The sequence below is a fragment of the Ictidomys tridecemlineatus genome, chromosome 9, assembly GCF_052094955.1.
Source record: "Ictidomys tridecemlineatus isolate mIctTri1 chromosome 9, mIctTri1.hap1, whole genome shotgun sequence".
Lineage (NCBI taxonomy): Eukaryota > Metazoa > Chordata > Mammalia > Rodentia > Sciuridae > Ictidomys > Ictidomys tridecemlineatus.
The window spans coordinates 114,908,111-114,931,593 of record NC_135485.1 but is presented as its reverse complement, the minus strand read 5'-3'; positions in this window follow the sequence as shown (position 1 = coordinate 114,931,593).

The window sequence follows — 23,483 nt, the reverse complement described above, 5'->3', positions numbered from 1 at the left end:
GTTCATGCTCAGAGTTAAGCAACCTCTTCCCTGAAACCTGGTAACAGAAACTATATTACTTTAAGTCAGTTCTGCAAAACAAATATCACTCTGAGTATATAAAGAAGATGAAGAGACCATGTAAATTTGTGATCTTGCTTCTTTCAGACAGTGGGTAACCAGGTGGAAGGTAAAACATGACAGGACTTTCTGATGGTACTTGAGGAACATAGAGTTAAACATAGTAGGTCCTGGGTAGAGTGATGAAGCCAAGAAATAGAATGAGAAATACATAAACAATCCCTTCTCCTCTATACCTGTCTTTATTCTAACCTAGATAGCCTTTTTGTCATGGGGATTATGTAATCAGTACTGGAGCACAAACAATCCTGATATAGAGCAGTTTAGGAGGATAAAAATGTAATAGATCTCAGGGAAAATAAATTTAGAATAGACATATGTATGAAATATTAGGAAATATTTAATTGTGAATAAAAAAATATTGTTTCAAAATTTTCAGTAAATTGGAATCTATGTCATTAATTAAGAAAAAAATCATAAATACTTAAATTATAAACTGTTAGTAAATACTATAAAAGCAATATAAAATTATGACATCACTTAAATTTTCTTTTTCATTTTTAATTTGTCCTTTCCAGAAATTCGATTATTTTAACTCTAACGAATGTCAGAATTTAGCTTTTTTTCCTTGAAAGAAAAATCATATTTCCCCTTGTAATAATAAGGAATGCATTTATCATTGTTTATGTAACAACAGCAAAAATAGTTATCAAAAATAAATTAATCAGAAAGGGAATATGGTCTATAATTCCTGAAATGGGAATGAAAAATGTGGGTAATACCCATGGTTATATCAGCCTTGTCGTGAATAGCACTATTAATAATAACCTGAAGGTGGAATGTCTTTAAATGCAAGTGTATATTTGATCACTCCAATCATCAAATATAAACAATTAATGCAAAAAGTTTGGGGTGTGCTACAGCACCCCAAAGAGCATTCAATGCATATTAATTAAACACTATAAGCAAATCACACAATCCTAGGGCAACCATGAGCTCCAAAATGCTTCAGATGACACATAACTTCTCTTAGCCAAAGAGAAGATGTTGTCCTTACCTGGTGGTTCTCTCCAGGTGATGGTTGGCTGGCAGGGGATGGTGAAGTCATTCCAGAAACAGACAGCAAGGTGGGCAGTCTCACCAATGTTCTTGGAGCAAAACTCTTCAATGTGGCAGAACAAGCAATTTAAATACAGTTTCAAGTTGGTGGTGTAAGTTGTGATTAGTTATACCCAGTGAAAGTCAATGTCCATTGGTAATATAATTGTAACTGGGCATGTCCTTTGCACATGTCCATGAAACTATGCTCCATGTAACCAGTCATTGCTAAGCCTGGTTATGGCTGGTGCCCCTTACAGCTCTTTTCTATCAATTTTTACAAGCAGTTCAATGGCTGCTGTTCTTCATGGCCAGCAACTTAGTGAGTCCCAGCATGTCCCAGTTCCTCTATGACAGATGCTCCTTACTTGTAAACCATAACACAGACGGGATGCAGACTGAGTTGGTAGAATCCCTGAACTGAGGAGACTGAGGTGAGATCAAAATTCAAGTTGCTAAGTTTTAAAAGCAAAACTTGAAAATATCAAACTGTTTCTAAGTAAGCTATCTATATCCTAAAGTTAATATTTATAGAAATTCATAAATATCCCTCACCCATCAAGGCAAAATACTATTGAATCCATTCAGTCTAAGATAGAGAAGCATGAAAAAAATGTAGAAAGTTATGAGCAATAACCAATTAGCTGAAATTGATTTGATTTGAATGAGCAGACATTTTACATAGAAATTCAAATGATTAAACAGTAGTTATAAAATTATTGACATTTTATTTGTTAAAAATACATGAGAGAAATATTTTTGAATTTATTAAAGACAGACTATTTCTTACTGAAACAAATTATTACTAAAGGAAATGGAGAAAGAATATTAGTAAATATAAAAGTGAATAAAATATCTGTATCTTGTGAAACAATGTTAAGAGATCAAACAGATATACTTGCAGTCAATGAAGGAGAGGATAAAAAATAAAAGATTAAAAAATATGTTAAGAAATAATGATGAAATATTAATGAACTAATAAATTATGATATATGAGAAGATAATGGTTTTAAGCACAGGAATCATAAAGCACTAATTTATATTTGGTTAAGGGAAATAAGTTCTGGTTATTTGATGCATGATAGGGAAAATATGAGGATGGAAAAGTATTCTATGTTTATTTATGTATTTTTTTTGTGAATCCAGAACAAAAGATTTTGAATGCTTTTACCATACTGATATCTGTTTAATGAGATAGACAAGTCTACCCTGATTTGAGCATTTCTCAATGTATACATATATCAAATATTCCCAATTAACTTTGTAAATATGTACACTTTCTATCGACCACATGAAAAGAAAGTAATAATAATTGAAACAAATAGTAGTACAGAAAGAATATGTTATGCTTGAGGAAGCTATCAATTCACAATGGTAGTTGGTATTTATAGACTATTTAAACTCAAAGTCACAGAACACAATTATTTTCAAATATATGCAGTATATTTGCTATGAAATAACATATTATTATCTATGAAACAAATTTTAATAAATTAGAAATATTCAGTTCAAAAGAAAAGCAAATACACCAAACATACTGAAATTAAAATTGGTAATTAAGAGATGATTTAAATATCCTCCAAAATGTAAAACATTTGGAACGCTCACAAACACTGTGAAAAAACTGAAAAATTAGCATACCTGATTTTAGTAATTATTTTATACATAGAACAACTAATATAAGGTGATGCTAAATTAAACATAGAAAAGAGATGTATAAATATTTGGAAACTAAGTAATACACTATTAAATAAGGAATAAGTCAAAGGAGAAGTTAAGACAGAAATAAGAACATTTTACTTTTTAAGAGAAAATGAAACAAAATATAAAAATTTGTAGATGTTAATGTGGAAGTAAATATGGTAAAATTAATAGAAGATAATAGTGTTGTACTAGAAAGTAGAAAAGGTATCAAAGTAACAACCCCTCTTCTATCTAAAGAAAATGGATAAATAAAATGAATGAAATATCAAATGTAAATCATGGGGAAAGAATAAGAAAAAAATAACACAGTAAAAGTCATTGCAAATGATATTTTTAAAAAGGAAGAATATTCACAAAATCAAATAGTGGTTTGTGGAAGATCAAACAGAACAGACAAAAAAATATAAAAACATATATATAATGCTGAGAGCCATAGCCAAGTATGAATGACGCATGGCATTTTGGGTTATAAGGTGACCCTGCTCAGGAATTAGGGTGGCTCTGGTTTAGGGTTTAGGGTGGATCCTGCTGGGAATAGGGCGGCTCCAGGATTAGGGCGGGTCCTGCTGGGATTAGGGCGCATCCTGCTGCCTCAGGCGCCCATTCATTTGGAGTTCCCTGTTGAGTTCTCCAGGGGTTCTGGGAGAATTGGTGTGTGGAGCCGGATGGAGGCAGGGTGTTCACGGGAAGTAGAGTGGAGGGTCGAGTAGAGGGTCTGTGAGAGTTCGAGGAATAAAGAGTTGCTGTTTGAATCTACAAGGCTTTATGGTGGCTCGGTTATTTTGTGCCCAGCCAGACTGCGGCATTATAAGGGCAAAAAAGAGATAAAAACACAAATTACTAGCATCAGTGCATATTTTACAGATATTAATGTGATAGGAGGATGATGTGAGTCCCAGAAAATGTTATATAAGATTATTGACTATGGATTATATTAATTACTGTGTGTGTTAAATAAAAACTGTAAGCATTATGTCCATGTTGTAATGTAAACTGCAAAACTCAGATAAATTGCAGAACTTAGATAGACTTAAATTTGTGACATAAGAGACGACACCAGAGCATAGACCCCAGAGCTCACCCAGTTATCAACTGCAAGCACAACTGAACTAGGTTTAAAAACCCATATTTCTGGGGGCCAATGAGGCTAAGAGGACCTGGATAGAGAAACAGAGACCTCCGTCACTGTTGTCCCGCACCTGCACCAGACTCCTCTGGCCTGAATCAAGTTCCTGCGACCCCGACTTAAGACACTTCACTGCTAAGCACCTGGGACCCTTGGGTGTAGACTCAGTTAGGACTTATAATTAGGATGTGTGTCCTGAAGTGGGATGAGCATTTATACAGTATATTTGATTGAATCTATCTGTGCCTCAGATTGAGTCTATAGAAACCGCTGGTGACAAAGACCTAGTACAGAAAAATTGTATTGCAATAAGACAATAATTTTGATGAAAACAAACAAAACAAATTGTCAAATATTCAAAAAAAAAATAGAATCCAAATAGTTTTATATCTTTAAAAATAGTATCTGTAGTTGGAAAACAGATTGTAGTATCTGATAATATTAAATAAATATTTCTATAAGGGCAAGGAACATCACACCTAAGTATTTACTCACATGAATTAAACACTTATTTTCATACCAAAACTGTACAGGAAGGTTTATAGATCCTCATAATTTCTCATCTGTGAAAAAAACAAGATGACTTTGACTTGATGAATGTGTAAATATACTGTGCCACATGCAGACACAAAAGAAGAAACTATTACTTAGTAAAAATTATGGATGAATTTTTGGTGAATTTTGTAGGGTAAGAGGATTGCTAATAACCAATAGAATATGGATAAGGTGAAGGTATGCCATTTCTGTAATTATGTTGTGTAATTATAGATTTTAATTTATTAGCAGATGCTCTGTCCTCCTCAAGCAACTTGCAATACTGGGGAGGCTTACATGGAAATGACATGAGTGTGATTTTCCACCAATGAACCTAACAACCACAAAGAAACTAACTCTTATCAAAATCCATGAATGGTGACTTTGGAATGAGGTCCTTTTCCCAAACATACAGATAAAACCTTGGTTCAATTCAACAACAAATATTTGACTTTATAGGAAGTTTTTCTGAAGCAGAAAACCCATGTCCAATATCTCAACTATATGAAGTATGAGAAGATATCTGCATGCTGTTTTGAAGTGATTAAGTTCATGGTACTTATTTATGAAATAACTAATGTAGATGCTGTAAGGAAAATAAAAAGAGACACAGAGACAAGATGCAGAGGTAGGAAAGATGGCAGAATGACTAAGCTGCCAGCTTTATGGTTACATTAGGTCATTGGCGTCAGTAGTACATTATTGTTCATTGTGTCATCATGCAACATTATGTGTCATCAGAGTTAGCAACATTATGTAGCTTATTTCTCAGTTACATACTATAGTTGCAATGTGCAATTTTAGGAGCTTTGTGTAACTGTCAAGAAAGTCCTTTGATTAAAGTTAATGTTATGTGGGCAGCTTCAGGCATAGCAGATCATGGTGAAACATAGTTGTCTAACAAAGAGTTTCTTTATTTTCAGGATCTGTTTGCCTGAAATCAAGGTCGAGGTTGATAAGACTCTAATACAGAGCCTCCTCATGCAGGGCATTACTACAACAGCCAGGCATTTCCTAGCAGCCAGGCATTCTGTGCCTTTGCATAGAAACTTCCTTAGCCACCACGTATTCCATAGTCATGAAGTTATCAGAGACCTCAATCCCAAACACAGAACCCTTCCAGTATGCTGCTAAGATCTGAGACAAACTTGCTAAATGTACTTTAACAGAGAATATGACTTGTCCTTAGTTCAGACTATTATTTTGTTAACCACACAAGTTAACTTCCAGATCTTCCAAGTCTAGTTCGGAATTGCTAAAAAAAAAAAAGACAGCTTCAAGTAGATCTCATTAGAATTGTTTTTACTCCTAGAATTCAGGCATCTAATGATAAATAAATTAAATGTGGAGAATGTGCAATATAACATTTTTAGTCCTCATGAAATAGAAATTGCATGCTCAAGCAAATAACAAGCAATGTGGTAGCAAGGATAATTAAGGTAGATCTATCATGTTAAACAAGAAAACAGAAATTATAGCAGACCTGATGATACAGGTCTATATTTCATGAGTTCATTAAAGTTTCTAAGAGTCAAAAAATATTGAATAAACTCTGTTTCAGGTATCCTAAATGATTTAAATTTTGAAAAATTGTACATGTATTGCAGAATTTAAAATATATATTGTATTACTTTTTAACTACAAAAGAAATTATTGTGATTTTGAAATTTACCAATATGAAAAACATATAAATATTTTTTTGGGGGGGGGATGCTGGGAATGGAACCTGAGACTCTACATAAGCTATGCAACTGCTCTGTTGCTCCACTTCCAAACTATATCCCCAATCTTCCTTTTTCTTTTTAGAAATATTATTTTTATGTATATATTACCCCTCAGCTAGATTTTTCATTGTCTTAGAAAAAATTCCACATTATTAAATATAAATTGGCCTCATATTTATGTATACATTTTTACAGCAATTTTTAATTTCGGTAAACTGATCCCTCTTCAATTTCCTATCTACTTGTGAAAACACTTATATGTGTTTGTGAGTGCTTTGTTCAGAGGCCTCATTGGAACATCAAAGACACAGAGTAATTTTGCAGATTTAGTTTTCATCTCTTGTGTGAATTTTCAGGAAGGTATCCACCACTGAACAACAATAGGGAGAAATGACTTGTTCACTCAAGTCATCCAGGGCTTATCAATGAATCATCCCAGATCTTGTTCAATGATCTTTTGCCACTGAAGCAGAAATGCATAGTTCTAATGAACTCAACTTTGGGCTATCCCTTCCTGATTTAATTGAATGGTTGCCACTGGTGAATACTCAATCAAGATTAATGCTGTATTTTAATACTATACATTTTAGCCACTTGATGGCAAGTTTATTTTTTCAGCCTCTTTATATTTTGGAGAAGGCTTTATTCATTGTACTAGAATTAATACCTATTAATATAACTTCAAGTTTCTTCAGTTTAATGCCTTGGCAAACACCATTGTCTAAAAGCGTAGAAGATATCTGACCTTTTTGGAATCATGCATTCCCTTCACTTGGACCAAATGATCCATTTAACAGTAATGCAAGTGTTAGAACTGGCATTTGAGCATGGAATTACCTGTAACTACCTTCTACTGCAGAATGCTGCTGATATGTTATAATGTTAGAATGACTCCTGAAAGAGCTTTGTGAATGACAATCTATAGACTTGGGCATTCTCTTTCAAAACAAAATATACATTTTCAACCAAGAGACTCTGCTTGGTTTATCCCCAAGGTGAAATGTCTGGATCTGAAGAATGAAGAGTGTTAGTAAAAATGGCACCATCATTTTCAAGAATCTACTTTAGAAATGTTAGTTTCCCCTATCTAAAACTTTAGTCTCTTAGACTACTCAGTCCAGTCAGCATGTAAGAATAATGCAGATGACATGATCAGGGTCCCATAAACTTAAAACTGCAGCAGCAAGCCTGCTGTCTTGACTTCCCATGACAGTAGACTAACTGAAAAAAAAAATCTGCTGTCAGTTGTAAAGAATTCTGTTTATCATGAAAACAAAGGAGTGGTACTAAATAATTAAAACAAGGAGCAGCATGTCAGATATGCAAGGAATTTACTGAAGTGTCTCTTGGTGCTCATATGCTTTGTGATATCTGTGAATGTATGGTTGTAGCAAATGCTACCAAACAAGGGCAGAGTCACTTGGGCCCTCTCTGTCAAGTTTGAATACTCCACAGAGCAAGCAAACTCTAACCAGCAGAAATGCTGATTGTCAGAGGAATGTTGAGTCTCAGTTATAACTCAGAGACTAATCACATCAATACCCCTCCTACTAATATTCCTCTTCTAAGTGTTTTTAAAAAACCCTATTTTTATTAATTACTTTAGAAAACAAGCAACCATTTTGAAGAATTAAATTGAAGAATCAAAATGAAAAATTAATATGAGACATGAATGACTCTGAGCATTGAAAATTGATCACAGTATTGTGGAAGTGTTCCTTCTTCAAGGCAAGTTTCTGGGTGAACTTCATCTATGCTATGTAAGCAATCAGAACAATGACCCTTTTAAATGTGGGAATTTCTTCAATTCTGCTAAACTTTTCAAATACTTTGTTTAACAATTTTTCCTCTCAATTTTATCTGTTCCCTGTGTATCTCCAAATATCCTTAAGTCTCGTGGCTGATGTATTTAAAAAAAATGTCTAACATCTCATTCACTTAATTTTTCTTCATTCTGGCTTAGTTTCACAATTTTATCTTCTAAATATTTCTATTAATTTTTGGTCTTTAAATCCATATTTATAACATATAAGAGATTATGCATTTCTAAATATTCCTTTTTAGTCATATGATTTTTCAATTAACATATTTTAATTGTACATATTGAACATCAATGTAATATTTCAACACATATATATGTCATGCATTGATGAAATCCATTATCCCTTTAACCACCCCTCTATCTACATCAATTAATGTTGCATATCCCCCAATTCTACCACTTTATCAGTGTTTTCTTAAACTTTCTCCAAAAAATAGAAGTGTATTATTCTATCTGGGTGCAATGGAATGCTAATTAAAGGTGCAGGGCTGTTTAGAGGATCTGGTATTCAAGCGCCATCATAAACTTATTTTCATCTAGCACTTCAATTTTAATCCTCACCTTAACTTTCAGTTTAAGAGCTCCTTGGATATCTTTGGAGTTCTAGAATTTAAGTCTATTTGCTTACTGGAGTTTCTTGTTAACTTAAGGCAGTTTTCTCCTAACTCAAAAATCAATCCTGGGTCTTTACTTTGTTATCTAATTTAAACAGTTTTGCTATATACTGCCCTATTTGAGCATCCAGATTTATATATAAGTTTGAAATATAATTTTAAAGTTAAACCAGGGCTAGAAAATGGAGCAGAGACACAAGATTGCTTTTAATTTGTCATCATTTATTACAACATGTAACTATTATTAGAACAGTTAAATAAAAAAAGTTAAAATTTTTCATGCTTTACATGCCCTTGTAGATTTGAAAATTGTCTTCAGTAACCACTTTATATTTTATATATTTGGCATAATTTCTAGCTAATATATATAAACTAAATTTTTATTTTCATTAACACCAAAAAAATTTATACCATTCTTCCCTGTCAAAAATATCTGCATTATGATAAATACTTACTGCTTGAAGAAAAACATTAAAAAATTAGTATTTGAAAAATACCATCCTTGAGTTGTTGTGTTACTTTCAGGTATATTATCCAGTTTCTGATCTTAGCTATTTTTTTCACTCTTGAAAAAGCCTACACCCAGTTGTTGTTCAGTTTAAATTAGACAACATTTTTCTGATATTATTAGATAAGTTGGAATGGTAAAGTTTGGGTAAAAGTGATGAACGAAAGATACTGACTGAGAAATGAACTCATGGAAGAAGCTATTAAATGCTGTAAGATTAAAGAGTATGTCAAATAGTAGTGATAAGAAGTTTCTAAGCAAGCTACTTTAAAAAAAAATCATTTGACCCAGCTCTAAGAAGAGAATAACAAGAATCAGTTGACCCAGAAAACAAACCTACCATCATATTTTATGATTAAATACAAAAATCATTGCTCTTTCCAATAAGGCTACTTTTAAAAAATTCAGATTGTGAGAACATAGATTCAATCACAGATGTATCTATAACTTAAGTACAACTTTATTAAATTGGTAGTTACATGCAAATTTATATATATATAAAATATAATAATACAGACAGTACAGAGATAATTATATATATATATATTTATATACTTATATATATTTATATAAAGAGGGAAAAAAGACTAATTTATGACTCTTCAAACAATATCTCTGGGATTTTTCATACACTGAATTTTCATTTGTGGTATGAGCACAAATGGAGATCATAGGCTTTAGTGTCAATCCATTTTCAACACAATCCAAATATGTCAAACTTCACACAACTTAGTATTTATCAAATATAAATAAGCATTTCTAAGACTGCAGATCACTTAAGAAATATTTCCCATTTCATAACACAAGTTGTAACAGTGACAAACGTTGTCATTCATGCTATAACAAATATAGGATGTCGGCTAGGTGCCCCTCATGCTTTTTGTCAGCAGCAATCTTTGTTTCCAGCAGTATACTTCAGTTACAGGCAGGACTGGTAACATATAACTTTAGCAAAATGGAAGAAAAGCTAAAATCCCAAAACTTGAGGGATAAAATATAATACTAGGGCAAACTTACTTACAGGAATTAGCTTTAAATCATTTTAGTCTTTGTATAACCTATAAGAGATTCAAATTCCCAGAGAAAAAAATGATCAGTTTGTCTTGCCATAAGGCCAATTCTTTGGTCACCAGGACCTTGAATGACAGAAACTACAGGACTGTTCTCAATATTGCCATTGTAATAAACAATTGCATAGGTATTATTCAGTACACCATATAATTTAAAATTAGCATGTATATGTGTATATATTTGGTCCTGGGGATTGAACCCAAGGATGCTTAATCACTAAGAAACATCTCCAACTTCTAGGCTTTATTTGGAGACAGGATCTAACCTGTTTAGGGTCTTTTACTATTTTTTGACAGAAACAATGAGATTATTTTTTATTGTCATGTTATCTTTCCTTTGTAATTTTAATGTACTTCATTATTCATTATTATTATTTTTGGAATCCTAGAAAATAGTTAAAATGCCTATAAAATCTTGATCATAAATTCAAAGACTAGTTTATGAACAGATATTTTTATAGTATTCATACAATATTTTTTTCTATTGTTTGTGACAACTCATATTTACTAATGTGCATGAGGAAAGAATCTCTGATTATCAAAAAGCTACCTATAAATTAAATGATAGTTAGACTGAAAGTTCAGCAATGCAAAAGCTTGTAATATTTGATTTCATATCATTATTCTCCTTAAAACAAAAGGTTATGTGCCAAGGGCCAATGTCTCGGCTTGGCACCAGAATCACGAGCCACCACACACCTTTGTAGGTTCAAACAGCAATTCTTTATTCCCGCTCTCACACCGCCTCCACACAGGTCCAGGGGCAATCGCGTTCTGCCATCTCCTGCACAATTCACCTACCCCACGAGGCTATCTCCCAATCCCATTTTAATCTCACGAGAACTCAACGGGAACAAGCAGCAGGAACACCCTAATCCCAGCAATAATCTTCAACTTCCAACTTCCCTAAAACCCATTATCTTAAACTGGCAACGCCTTAAACTCAAGGAGCCGGTTACTTCCTCAAACCTGATCAGCTCTAAACCCGGATCTGCCTTGGTCCTTGAGCAAGGTCACCTTATTAAAGCATGCATGCAATGTCCCATCGAATGTCCTCTAAGCAGCATGGGGTACGCTTGGCAAGGAAATTTCGATGCGTCATTCCTACTTGGTAATGGCCCTCAGCAGTTATGGTGAGTAATTCTCTTATAATTCTTTTATATCGATCACCTCCATTGTGCGTAAACTCTGGTACTAAATTAACTCTTATCACTGAATTTTCTTTTAAAACTCCCGTTCTCAGATCTCTTAGCTTGAGTCAATACTTCAGCCTTTGCTATCAGAATATTAGAAAGGAATTCAAATGAAGTTATATTTTATAAAGTATGGGACAGTAATGACTGATTTATATCAACACATAGAAGTCAATTAAGATAATATGGGATTGGAAGTTATACTGTTGTTTCTATAAAATAAAATCCAGAATCAACTTTTTATTACAGTATCTAGTTCAGAACATATTAGATTTTTATATGGATTTTATTCATCACTGAATAGGCATGAAGGGAAATTCTGAAGTAATGAAAACACATAAAGAGGGCATTTATTCATTCTGTCTTACGATGATGTGAGATTATTTGTGTTTGTGGCTGTCTGAACAGAAACTTTAGCAGTTAGCTTGGATTTGGTTCATTTAGTATAATCAATAATCAGATTTGCTTTACTGATGTCTTTAATCCTTTTTTAAAGTTTGTATAGTTTTAGTCACATTGTGAAAACTTGTTTTAAACAATCTAGCAATACTTGAAAGCAAAAGTCTTGTTAAGCATATAAAATATGTAGATTTTACATTTATACCTTATAATCACAATTTTTGATATGCATGTTATACTGTAAAATCATGTATAACATAAGAAACTCTTATAGATATGAGGTTTCCTCCATAAGATCATGTGTTAGACAATACAAGAATTTTCAGAGGTGAAATAGTTGGGTTATGAGACCCTTAAACTAATTAATGGATGATTAATACACTGATATGTATTAACTAGGTACTACAGTAAAGACAGACAGAATGTGGCTAGAGAGAATAGGTCACTGTTAGCATGTCTTTGGAGTTTATATTTTGTTCTCTGGTGAACAGAACATTCTCTTTGTTTCCTGATGCCATATTCTGCATTGCTTTCCTCTGCCATACCTTTGCTTTATGATGTTCTGCCTTAGCTTGGGCCCAGATCAATAAAATTAGTCATATATGGACTGAGACCTCTGAAGCCATAAGCCAAAATAAATCTTTCTCTTATATGTTTTTCTTATTGGGGTTTTGATTATAGCAATGAAAAAGCTGACTAAACTAGAGACCTAGAATAGAAAATTTATAAATTTATTTAGGGCTTTCAATATAATATTTAGATAAAATGTAAATATGAATTGTTTCATTTTATAAAATAATTTGAATATCAGAACTGTTCTAGTAATAGGCTTTAAAGTAATTTATAGATATGATTAAATATATATTTTTCCTTTCACCACAAACTCTATATGCTGAGTTTTCACAAAACATTTCTAGAGATATTATTTAGTCATTAAACAATTTTAAGTGTATAGCATTCCATTTTAAATTTCTTACATAACATATTGCGACTGAAATTTTGATGCCATTTTTTTAAAAACAAAGTAAGTTTAGTTTATAATAATTTTATAGATGTACTTAACTAAAAGTGTAAGAAAAAAATAATAGAGTATTATAATTTTTAATGGTGCTATTAAAGTAAAGACAGTTTCTTGTTGAGCACTTTGCAATTGTACATCACTTTGAAGTGTGTGTCTTTTTCTATATGTCTAATTTGTGAAGAAAAACTTCTTAGAATGGTTTTGCATTAAATAAATTTTACTTCATAAAGAATCAGCCAAGTAAGTGTCCTGAAAATACATGTGTATGTTTCTTCTTAAGACTATATCTCCCTGTTCTAATTACATTTACTCAATGGATAGTTTTAAAAACAGGTACATTTTTATAGATGACTAAATATATGGATGTGTGAAATTCAGACATTCCTAATGAGCAACAATTTTATTTATAACAGATTTTACATTGACATTATTATTTGTTTTGCTTAAATACAAAAGTAAATTTTACTATAGAAGTGAAAAAAACAAATAATTGTTTGTTATTTAAATGATGTAACATTTTGAATTCATTTATATTATATGCTGTCAGTTTTGTCCACATCATGAAAAATACCAGGGTATATACAGGTAAACTTTGAACACAGATTTATTAAAAATTAGGACACTATGATTTTATTCAATTATTTTCTCATTTTCAAATCCTCATATATTTCTTTGACTTTTGCCAATTCTGGCATTTGTGCTTTTAATTGTATAACACTTTCATGGAGAAAGAAAATGTTACTTATTTTTCAAAAATAGTCTTCTTACATAAAATAAAGGTTAAAATAAAATTAATCTCTGTGTCTGTATTTTTTAGTTTGCAATTTTGCTTTTGTCCCCTTCCCAATAATTTGCACTAGACATAATATTTTGATTTTAAAATAGGTTAAGAATTATAGAGAAAAACATGGTGCACATGTCTAAAGAACAAAATGAAACTAAAATTCACATGGATAATGTACAAGGAAGGCAAGTCTTATCAACATATTCAGAAGATGTTCTTCTAGAATGGATACATATGGTGCCATTTAATATTATATGTAAATGTGAGAGAATTATTATGATAGAGTGTTGTCTAAATAGATTTAATAGTTAATATTATTAAAAATTTCTTTCATCCAGTTTGTTATTAAAGTTTTTGTAAGAAAGTAGATGCCAAATTTAATATCTTGAATATAGTGAAAGCATCAACATACTTCAGAATTTTATTCCATTAATTTAATAATGTCTATTTAATTCATACTGATTTGAAAAATATTTGTTTATAACAAGTTTGAAAAATTTATTAAATATTTTTAAGGATTATGAGATTTTATAGCAGGAGAAAATCCTCTATGCAAATATGGAAAAATAAATATACTGTTTTCTTTTTCTTTCTAAAACATCAGTAAAATTACTGTAAGGGGAATGTTTTATGTTGCAAAAATTTATAAGAATAAAGACTGTGGATGAAAAAATACAAATGAAAGAGAAAAATTGGGTGAAGAGCTACATAAAAAAATTATAGTTATGTTTAATTGGCAAATGGAATCTAGAAATTAAGATACAAATACCTGATGTGATGTAAGTAGAGTCTAGAAATAAATTGAATAATGTAATAAAACTCAAAATCTCTGGTCATTTGGTATACTCTATCCCTTTGAAGGCAAAACCATGGTGTAAAGCCTTCAAATACAATGAAGACTCCTTTTGTCTACCTGTTAGAATTCTGAGATTTTCTCCTTGCAGGTCTTCAACCAGAGATAAGAATGTATGGAATTATCAAGGGCCTTGAAATTTAGTGAAGAAAGAGATGAAATATAAAATTATAGCAAATGATTGAGAATCTGAGTGGTCAATACCCCAATCCCTTTCACATGGCTACTTGGGCACATAATCAGTCTTTTACTTGCCTCTCCCACATTGCACTTTCACCTACCTCCTACCACTACCAGTAAGAAGATAAAGATCCCTGACTTTAAATAAAGAAGCTACAGAACTAAAAACACAATTAATAGGGTAGACTTAACATACATGTATAGAATATTTCATCAATCAATGACTGAGTACACTTTCTTCACAGTAGCACTAGAATCATTTTGTAAAGTAGATCATACCTTAAGCCACAGAGCACCTACTAACAAATACAAAAAAAATAGAGATAATACCTCACATTGTATTAGATTATAATGGAATAAAATTTGAAATCAATAATATGATAAAAATAGAAGCTACTCTAACACATCTACACCAAAAATTATGCTGCTGAATGATTAATGGATAATAGAAGAAATCAGGAATGAAATAAAAGGATACTTAGAAGTAAATGAATATAGTAATACAACTATCAAAATCTCTGGGTGCTCCCTAGCATGCACAGGACGCTGGGTTCAATCCTCAGCACCACATAAAAATAAAATAAAAATGCTGTCTTCACCAAAAACTAAAAAATAAATATTAAATCAATCTCTCTCTCTCTCTCTCTCTCTCTCTCTCTCTCTCTCTCTCTCTCTCTCTCTGTCTCTCTCTCTCTCTTTAAAAAAATTAATTCCCACAAATTCATTTCATACATATGCATCAATGATGAATCAGTGAAAGAGAAATTAGGAAAACTATTCTATTCACATTAGCTTCACAAAAATAAAAATAAAATCCTTGAGAACCAATCTAATAAATAGGTGAAAGACCTCTGTAAAGAAAACTACAGAATGCTAAAAAATAAAGGACATTAGAAGATGAAAAATTTTCCCATGTTTTTGGATAGGCAGCATTAATATTGTCAAAATGTCCATTCCACAAAAAGTGTTATACAGATTTAATGCGATTCCTATTAAAATTTCAATGTTATTATTCATAGTAAGAGAAAAATCATTCACAACATTTATTTGTTCAAATTTGTCCAAAATATGCAAAGCAATCCTCAATGAGAAAAGTGAAGAAGGAGGCATCCTGATACCAGACCATTACAGAACTATAGTAACAAAAACAACATTGTATTGGCATCAAAACAGATATGAAAACTGTATAAGTGTTCTCTAGAGGAACAGAATCAACAGGAAATATAATTATAAAAAGAGGACTTATTAGGTTGGCTCTTTAAGTAAAAAGACTCAGTGGCATGCCCAACATCCTCAAATTTATCTCTCTAGTCAATAAACCTTCACCATGCTCACAAATTCTATGTGGCCTTTGCATATTATTAGTAGATATTAAAAAACATTAAAATAGTAAAAATCTTGGATTGTTAGACGAAATAGAAGCAGAAAAAAATCAAAGAATTAAAGACAATTTCCTAGAAGTGAAGTGTACAGTTATGCAGAAGTTCTGTATCTGAAATAATAGACATCCAGAGGACCCTTGTCAACACATATCATCAAAATTTTTCTTTGAACATAGACAAGTGGAATATTCTAATATCATTTAAAGTGGAATATGAAATTATACTGGAAGATGAGAAATGGTATAGGACAGATCAGCAGCAGCAATCAGAATCTAGATGTTCTTCGCACTCCACAGGGAAGACGTTTTTCAGTCTAGAAAGCCGCATCTCACAAGTGATCATTTGAAGGGACAACATTATCAGAAGTTCCCACAATCAGTTTCTTTACTAATTACTGGGAATTAGCCAAAATAATGACATAAACAATTATGGAGTAAGAACATCGGAGAAATGAAAGAGGTTGAGCTTAAAGAGTGGGAATAGGAATTAATAGGAATTTCTAAGGCCAAAGGAAGAGCCATTTTTTGCATTTAAAAGTTGAGAAGTAGGTTTTGAGTACAAACCAGTCCAGATTAGAATAGTAGGTCTGAGAGATACAAATAGATACATCACTAAAAAAAATGTCATTTTGGTTTAGAATTTGAGATTAGACTGTTATTAATGAATATAGAAATAAAATATAAGAAATTCTATGAAAAATTATGCTTCACTACAAGGGAAATATACTACACCCTTCACTTTGGGGGAAAATATCAATACTTATAGATATTGACAAATGATTTAACCTAAAATTATATGATCAATATAGAAAAATTATAGAAAGAAAAGAAAGTTGATATATATTTGAGGTCTGATGGAAGAGCACCTGTTATTAGAAAGATAATCTTTTAATTTTGTGATGAAAATAAATTGATAATGTATAAAACGTTTTAAAATCAACATAAATATGTCATAAAATATGTTAAAATAGAAAAATTTACTAGTTGAATAAGTTAAAAATGCTTGCTTATCTGAAGAGGAAACTGAGTGAGATGTGGGATAAATAATAGTACATTTTGATTAGAGTCCCAAAACAGTAATTTATATTTAAAAAGTATATGCATATAATGTTATTAAAAAATTTTTAAAAATTTATGTTAAATGTATTACCATATCCCTAATAATACAATATGGCCTCATATCCTCATATCATCAATGCAGACTCTTTTTTTAAGAAAAAGCACTCAAAGAAAATTACATGGCAAAGTAAGGATTTACGTCAAATAACATTTTAACATGGGTCAAGTTTCTGTACAAGGTTGACTCTTACACATTTTGTTTCACTTCAGAAATCTGGGCTGTGAAGTATTTTTTTTACATGAGCCAATTTTTTATTCAATTATTGTTTGAGTAGATTAAAAACAATACAAACATGTGAAAGTGTCCATTGCAGAGAAAAATATTATGAGAATTAGATGCCTGTGAATGTGTGGAAGAAGTTTGCCCAACAAGATACTGTGCAGGAAAAGGAGATATTTGAGCAGCTGATGAAGTCATTGACAAAGCCAGTATTCTGGAAATAATATAACCATGCTGTGGACTATTATGGAGTCTCGTTAGTCTTGAAAAGCATCATACAACCTGCACGTGAGCTGTGAAGTATTTCTATAAATAGTTTCACTTGACATGTACTCATTGAAATTGCTTTATGATAAAAAAATGATCAATATGAAATCACTTGCTTTGATTAGATTTAATATTAGAGATACATAAATGATGATTTTAAGGATCTTTCATTGTAAATTTAAGGAAAAAATAGTTTGACTACAGGAAAATGTGAAGTAGCTTTTTAGTTTTAATTAACATTTATTGAATATAATAATATCATCTGTTTTGTGATTCTCTACATGTTTTGCTAAAATATTCTGAAAATACCTTCTTGATATACTCAGGCAGTAGGAAAGAGACAACTTATCAAGCTGGGAGAATTATACCTCTGTCATATATTAAAATGGTAGCTAAAATTTTTAAATCAATTAGTATTTATTGAGCACCTACTATAAGAGCTGTAGGCACTCCTCTGGGCAAAAAAAAAAAAAAGAGAGAGAGAGAGAGACAGATCTTTAAGGTAAAAACAGAATACTACAGGGAAACATCCACATCAATGTTTATAGCAGCACAATTCACAATAGCTAAACTGTGGAACCAACCTAGATGTTCTTCAGTAGATGAATGGATAAAGAAAATATTGTATATACACACAATGGAATATCATTCAGCATTAAAAGAGAATAATGACATTTGTATGTAGGTAAATGGATGGAGTTGGAGAATATATGTTAAGCGAAATTAGCCAATCCCAAACAAAGCCTTCTTGGCTAAAATACTCCTACTCTATTTTCTTTTCCAGAAGCATGTTTTAGTTCAAGTTTTTAATTCAAAGAAGAGTTTGATACAAACTGAAGCACACTGAAACTCAATTTATTAGTGGTATAATTTTGTAGTCGCTGTTTCTCTCTTCTCCATTGTGATCCTGTGTTTTTCACTAAGAAACTGTTTTTGGAAACGAGAACCACGTGTTAATCTGTTCTCTATTTTTAATTTTTCTATTTTATATCCTTCTACCTATAGAATAGAACCATTAATTGAATAATATTAATATATTCTATGGCTACCCACAAACCTGAGATCTCACCATTTAAAACAGAAAATCTGAGAAAACTTGAGTGATACTTTATTGGAAATAACTTTGCATTTGTTTCCAAAGTTCAAAAGTTTACTTCAATTTGCAACTGTATATAATACATATTCTTTACACCTGAGGAGTTGAAATTTTCATTTTCTTTATTGCTACAATTGTATGAACCTAACATGTACCTTGCATATATTAGCATTTAATAATTGTCTTAACTGAATGAAATAATGAGTACATATTCTTTGAGTTACAAAGGAAAAATTAATAAAATACCACTGTCACATAAAGATCCTATTTAAGCTATATCAAGTACTATTTGGGGGTTATAATACATATATTGCTTAAATTATTTAAATAATGCATTTTTCCACTGAAAATTCGAGAAACATAGGAAGAAGATGAACAAAGCAGGAGGAAGAGGAGGAGGAAGCATATGGATTGCTACATATAAATATATATCCAGGGAGACTGAGTCTACTTCAGAAATGATGAGATACTAACTTTAAGAATAGATACTATGGATTTTGTTTCTTTTACTGCAGCTTATTGTGACTTGACTATGATGCTATATTTAGGAAGGCAAGAAAACCAATAGCCAGGTCTTCTCATCTAGATCAGAAATTATTAGGTAATAACATAAAAATACATGTATTTGGGTCATAAACCCAAGTCAGAGTACATCAAGGTGTTCAGATGAAAATGGTATTTTGATTGTACATGCTTGGACCAAGGGCCTGTCCTGGATATATTATTGATTGATATTAATTATTATTATTAATTATTAATGTATTATTAATCTTTTACATATTTTCATTATACAAATAAGGAATACTTAACATCTGATATTTTGTATGGTCCCTTGAACAAAGATTCAACCTCTTCAAATATAATAATAATCAGAATATGCTGATTTTATCTGTGTGAAAGTATGTTCTGCCAATTCATGGTAGAAACTGTCTCTTTTTCAATATTCCTTTAAAGGGTCTCTTTATGGACTGGGAGGTGGGAGGTGGAATCAGTTCCATTAGCAGCCTCAGAGAACTGTATCTTGGTGCTTATCTTGTAAAACTGTAGCTAGTTGTGGCAGGAGAGGAATTTCTATAGGATTCAATGCTTGTCACTGACAGCAGAGAAATAGTACCTTGGAGAAAAAGATACATTATTGATAAAGAGGTTAAAGAAGTTTGAACCAAACTTCAAAGCACTAATATGGAACCATCTTTTTGTTTACTGTTAGTTCTCTGAAAGGGTTATTATCCTGTGTTCCATGAATATGTTACTTTTGCTGAATCAGATTTACATTAACCAGTCTATATGATGTACAGAAATACATTTCTAATAAATTTTAAAGAGAAGTTAGATCACAATATACTAACTGCTTAAAACAATCATAGGGAAAACTGCTTAAAATTATTATGCTACAATTTTTTTTTCACATGAAATTAGAGTCACCAAGTTCTCAAGGAGGAATTGAGGGAAGAGAGTGTTTTTGAGAGAATGAGTTTTACAAAACAACAATCTGAAAAAAACTTCTGAAAAAAAATTATTCAGTATAGTGAAAAATTAACCTAAGAAATGAAATAAATATATACTTCTAGACTGAATAGGTGACTTAAAAACTTCATTTAAAAGGTATATATGATAAACTGTTCAATATGGATTTTTCAATGAACATATGATCTTCGTCATGAAATTTAAAAATTCAAGTATTGAATAATACTTGAATAAATGTGTAAATGTGGAGGTTTATTTTCTGCTACTTTCAGGTTGTTAAATACATATGGAAATTTTGGCACATTTTGAGTGATGCTTACATGTAGATGAGATATTTTATCTTAATTTTAATACAAACAGAGTAAGATTTTTGAGGTTTAATTATTAATGTCTAAGAACCTTTTTTCTAAGTGCTGGTGCAGTCATATTTAGCTATAGTTCCCTAGCTGCTAGCATCTACTTAAAGTCTCCCAACAACCCCTACAGTATTTTCAACAACAGATTACAGCAAAGGAGGCTGACTGTTTCTGAGTCCTGCTGTGATACAAATTTCTTCTTGGGAATCAGTCCTGCTGGTTTTTAGAGTTTGAGTGTCCCAATGTCAGAGTCGAAAGATTAGACATGTGCCTTATCATTAGGTTTTGGGTATTATGGGTTAAAGATAAAAAGCTTTTCACCAGGAAAAGTAGCTTACAAAATATAAAATTAGAAGGCTTTTTGTTAAACATATTTTTATACTATATTGAGTCACATCTTGGATAAAATAAAAATACATTTCAAGTGTACACTTTGATATATACACTGATATAACTACAATGATAAAGAGCTTAGCTTTTCCTTCCATCACCCAAGCCAGCCTCCTGGTTTCCTTTCACTATCAATCCCTCCTACCTGGATGCCAGGCAACCATAGATGTGATTTTTAAAATATTTTTAAATATTTAAAAATATATAATATTAAATTAAAATTATATATTTTGAAACTTCATGTATATACATATATATAATAAATAATATTACAATGTATAATATCATAACAGTATTTACTCAAAATATTGTTGATATACTCATTTATTCTATTGATTATCAGTGATTTTCTTTAATTCTGTTTTCTGTTTCCAATTAGTTATTTGAATATGTTCAAAATTAATTCTTTTAAGCCTTTGTCTACAGTATCAACATCATCTCCAAGATTAGAGTTATCTTATTTAGGTTTCCATTTTAAAATTCATAGATGTCACATTTCCTGATTTTCCCATGTTTTGGAATTTTGTTTTGGAGTAGACACTGTGGACAGCAGTCTGTGACCATCAGGATTGTCACACTCCTTGAGAAAAATTTTGATTTTCCAAATATGGTAATGACTGCCTGAAAATGTGAAATCATGCAACATGCTTTTAGTTTCTGTTTGTACTTACATTTCTGAAAAAAACTCAGCATTTTCCCCAGGTCTGTCTAACTCAGTAGGGAGTTAACTTTCAATTTTGTCTCTCTTGTGGATTTTGCAGGAGTTGTTTTCAGGCTTTCTTAAGGTAGATTTAAGAGTATGGCTAAGTGATAACCTGGAAATCCAATGTTTCCATAGCACTGCTTTCTATCTTGTGTTTCCATTCTGTTTTCAATCCTATGGCAACTGCTCTCTGGTAAACTTCATGTGACCTTGTTCTGAGAAAGTATTACCTGGCTGGACAATGGATCTTAGGGAAACTCCATTCAGATATCCAGGGTCCCTTCTGGACAACCACCTCCTCTCTAGTGTTCTCTTCTGCTTAGTTCAGTCTCTTCACCTGTAATGAACTCTATTTGTGTCTCCTCAGCTCAATGGGATCATCACACTCTATTTGGACTGTAGCTTGATGAGTACTCAGAAAATGGAACACAAGGAAAAAACTGTTGTGACTTTGGATCTTGCATCAAGTTTTCTTTCTTCTGAAATTGCAGTCTTACCCTACCTATTGCTGAAAAGCATTTGTCTGGTATGATTGGTGTCAGATATTTGATCCAGATTCAGTTTTAGAGAACTAAGAGTATTCAGTGTCAATTTAGAAAATTAATAATATTCAATTCTTTTAATATCAGTGCAGATGACCATTTAAACATATTTTTACTTGTGCTATTTTCCAAAAATTTCACAAAATGAGTATACATTATTAAAAAAATGTTAATAGAGAATTGCCTTTGTCTTTTTCTTCAAGTAGAGTTTTAAGTTTTGATATATTTGGGGGTTTTAATAATCAACCTTAAATAATTTTATTCTTCAGTGTACCAAATATTTTAGTGTTGGGGATGCAAATCAAGTCAAGAAGGTGCCTGGCAGTTTGCCAGGAGGAGCGGTTTGTGAAGCAATGTCATCGAGCCATTAAGATGCTGAGGATTCCTTATTGACTGACTGCTGTATCTAGATGATGTTAATTGAGTCAAGCTGTGTGTAATCAGTTAGGTATATACACCTCTGCGTCCTGTAATACAGCGGTTCCGCTACCTTAGGAGTTCTCGCTCAGTTCCCACTGAATTCACTCACAATAAAGTAGTTCCTGCTTCAACCTTCAAGTTGCTTGTCACCTCTCGGTTACTTTGCCCAGCTGGACTGCGGCATATTAGGATCATAGAAACATTATTATTTTTTATTTAAAAGAAATATGGTGACTTTGGTGTTACCCATACATTATTTCTTAACTTTTGGACAAATTTCCAAATGTCTCACACATCTAAAATTCTCAGTCTGTGTCATAAATGAAGAACAGGGAAAAATGGGTTTTCAGTGGAAATAGATATTAGAAACATGCTGTTGCCACCCCTTTCCCTTTTTAAAGGAGATTGAAAAACTTTTGCTTTTTGGATACAGAATGAAAAGGATCCTGATTGTGCATACTGAAATTATGGAATGTAAATAGATGTCTCCAAGGACCAGATACATCCCGAAGTCTCTGGGTTTTCCAACATAATGATGTCTCTGTGGTCCTAACCCTCATTTTCCCTTACAAGGTAAACACATACCTTCTGAGTTAAGGCAGCCCCTTTGGAGTTCTCTCCAGAGACCTGTATAGATGTAAATTAACTTCCTCAGGTTTGTTCAAAATGTTCTAACACTCTAGGTATTTTGCTTGGCAGCAAATTATTAAGATATCTCTAATATATACACTAATGGGTAGCAGAGTCTGCACTGTAAATACATTCTTTGAGTCATGAGACATTCCAGATTTTTTTGGAAATATGTCAAATTATGCAGATTCATTCACATGTA